The sequence below is a fragment of the Pseudophryne corroboree genome, chromosome 3 (assembly GCF_028390025.1).
Source record: "Pseudophryne corroboree isolate aPseCor3 chromosome 3, aPseCor3.hap2, whole genome shotgun sequence".
Classification (NCBI taxonomy): domain Eukaryota; kingdom Metazoa; phylum Chordata; class Amphibia; order Anura; family Myobatrachidae; genus Pseudophryne; species Pseudophryne corroboree.
In genome coordinates, this window is record NC_086446.1 from 171,928,435 (window position 1) to 171,930,934 (window position 2,500).

Sequence of the window (2,500 nt, forward strand, 5' to 3'; positions counted from 1 at the left end):
TCCCATCCAAGTATTAACCAGGCCCAGCACTGCTTCGCTTCCAAGATCAGACGAGATTGGGCGTATACAGTGTGGTGTGGCTGTAGATGAGCTTTGTTGTTTATATTAGAGCTTTTCTACTTCTAACTACTGGTACATAAATGAATAAGTTTGAAAATGGAATGCATCAACAGAACGGCGTTGGCAGTATAAAAATACCTACAGCACCTTGTATACTGAGGTGGTCTCCCATCCAAGTACTAACCAGGCCCTAATATTGCTTAGCTTCCAAGATCAGATGACATTGGACGTAACCAGTGTGGTGTGGCTGTAGATGAGCTTTGTGGTTTCTGTAGGAACTTTTCTACTTCTAACTACTGGTACATAAATGAACAAGTGTGAAAATGGAATGCATCAACAGAACGGTGTTGGCAGTATAAAAATACCTACACCACCTTGCATTCCCAGGTGGTCTACCATCCAAGTACTTAAACAGACCCAACACTGCTTAGCTTCTAAGATCAGATGAGATTGGACGTAACCAGTGTGGTGTGGCTGTAGATGAGCTTTGTGGTCTCTGTTAGAACTTTTCTACTTCTAACTACTGGTACATAAATAAATAAGTTTGAAAATGGAATGCATCAACAGAACGGTGTTGGCAGTATAAAAATACCGACAGCACCTTGTATTCTGAGGTGGTCTCCCATCCAAGTACTAACCGTACCCAACACTGCTTAGCTTCCAAGATCAGATGAGATTGGGCGTATCCAGTGTGGTTTGGCTGTAGATGAGCTGTGTGGTTTCTGTTAGAACTTTCCTACTTCTAACTACTGGTACATAAATGAATAAGTTTGAAAATGGAATGCATCAACAGAACGGTGTTGGCAGTATAAAAATACCTACAGCACCTTGTATTTCCAGGTGGACTCCCATCCAAGTACTAACCAGGACCAACACTGCTTCGCTTCCAAGATTAGATGAGATTGGGCGTATTCAGTGTGGTGTGGCTGTAGATGAGCTTTGTTGTTTCTATTAGAGCTTTTCTACTTCTAACTACTGGTACATAAATGAATAAGTTGAAAATGGAATGCATCAACAGAACGGTGTTGGCAGTATAAAAATACCTACAGCACCTTGTATTCCCAGGTGGTCTCCCATCCAAGTACTAACCAGGCCCAACACTGCTTCACTTCCAAGATCAGATGAGATTGGGCGTATCCAGTGTGGTGTGGCTGAATATGAGCTTTGTTGTTTCTATTAGAGCTTTCTACTTCTAACTACTGGTACATAAATGAATAAGTTTGAAAATGGAATGCATCAACACAACGGCGTTGGCAGTATAAAAATACCTACAGCCCCTTGTATTCTGAGGTGGTCTCCCATCCAAGTACTAACCAGGCCCTAATACTGCTTAGCTTCCAAGATCAGATGAGATTGGGCGAATCCAGTGTGGTGTGGCTGTAGATGAGCTTTGATGTTTCTGTTAGTGCTTTTCTACTTCTAACTACTGGTACATAAATGAACAAGTGTGAAAATGGAATGCATCAACAGAACGGTGTTGGCAGTATAAAAATACCTACACCACCTTGCATTCCCAGGTGGTTTGCCATCCAAGTACTAACCAGACCCAACACTGCTTAGCTTCCAAGATCAGATGACATTGGATGTAACCAGTGTGGTGTGGCTGTAGATGAGCTTTGTGGTTTCTGTTAGAACTTTTCTACTTCTAACTACTGGTACATAAATGAATAAGTTTGAAAATGGAATGCATCAACAGAACGGTGTTGGCAGTATAAAAATACCAACAGCACCTTGTATTTCCAGGTAGACTCACATCCAAGTACTAACCAGGAGCAACACTGCTTAGCTTCCAAGATCAGATAAGATTGGGCGTAACCAGTGTGGTGTGACTGTATATGAGCTTTGTAGTTTCTGTTAGAACTTTTCTTCTTCTAACTACTGGTACATAAATGAATAAGTTTGAAAATGGAATGCATCAACAGAACGGTGTTGGCAGTATAAAAATACCTACAGCACCTTGTATTTCCAGGGGGTCTCCCATCAAAGTACTAACCAGGACCAACACTGCTTAGCTTCCAAGATCAGAGGAGATTGGGCGTATCCAGTGCGGTGTGGCTATAGATGAGATTTGTGGTTTCTGTTAGAACTTTTCTACTCCTAACTACTGGTACATAAATGAATAAGTTTGAAAATGGAATGCATCAACAGAACGGTGTTGGCAGTATGAAAATACCTACAGCACCTTAAATTTACAGGTGGTCTCCCATCCAAGTACTAACCAGGCCCAACACTGCTTAGCTCCCAAGATCGGATGAGATTAGGCATATCCAGTGCGGTGTTGCTGTAGATGAGCTTTGTGGTTTCTGATAGAACTTTTCTACTTCTAACTACTGGTACATAAATGAATAAGTTTGAAAATGGATTGCATCAACAGAACCGTGCTAGCAGTATAAAAATACCTACAGCACATTTTATTCCCAGGTGGTCTCCCATCCAAGCA

At 41.5% G+C, this 2,500-nt stretch overlaps 1 non-coding gene and 9 pseudogenes across 1 annotated transcript; all 10 read right to left on the reverse strand.

Annotated features, from left to right (window-relative positions):
* LOC134888736 (5S ribosomal RNA) overlaps window positions 1–88 on the reverse strand; it is a 119-nt pseudogene extending 31 nt beyond the window's left edge.
* Window positions 89–422: 334 nt separating this feature from the next.
* LOC134897552 (5S ribosomal RNA) lies at window positions 423–542 on the reverse strand (annotated as a pseudogene).
* A 107-nt stretch (window positions 543–649) lies between these two features.
* On the reverse strand, window positions 650–768 carry LOC134894467 (5S ribosomal RNA; annotated as a pseudogene).
* Window positions 769–875: 107 nt separating this feature from the next.
* LOC134895036 (5S ribosomal RNA) lies at window positions 876–994 on the reverse strand (annotated as a pseudogene).
* Window positions 995–1,100: 106 nt separating this feature from the next.
* On the reverse strand, window positions 1,101–1,219 carry LOC134885620 (5S ribosomal RNA). The gene has a single exon (XR_010169731.1). It is a non-coding gene; the product is annotated as a 5S ribosomal RNA (ribosomal RNA).
* Window positions 1,220–1,325: 106 nt separating this feature from the next.
* Window positions 1,326–1,445, reverse strand: LOC134895611 (5S ribosomal RNA; annotated as a pseudogene).
* Window positions 1,446–1,552: 107 nt separating this feature from the next.
* Window positions 1,553–1,671, reverse strand: LOC134897719 (5S ribosomal RNA; annotated as a pseudogene).
* A 333-nt stretch (window positions 1,672–2,004) lies between these two features.
* On the reverse strand, window positions 2,005–2,123 carry LOC134893484 (5S ribosomal RNA; annotated as a pseudogene).
* A 107-nt stretch (window positions 2,124–2,230) lies between these two features.
* LOC134895205 (5S ribosomal RNA) lies at window positions 2,231–2,349 on the reverse strand (annotated as a pseudogene).
* A 107-nt stretch (window positions 2,350–2,456) lies between these two features.
* LOC134897181 (5S ribosomal RNA) overlaps window positions 2,457–2,500 on the reverse strand; it is a 119-nt pseudogene continuing 75 nt past the window's right edge.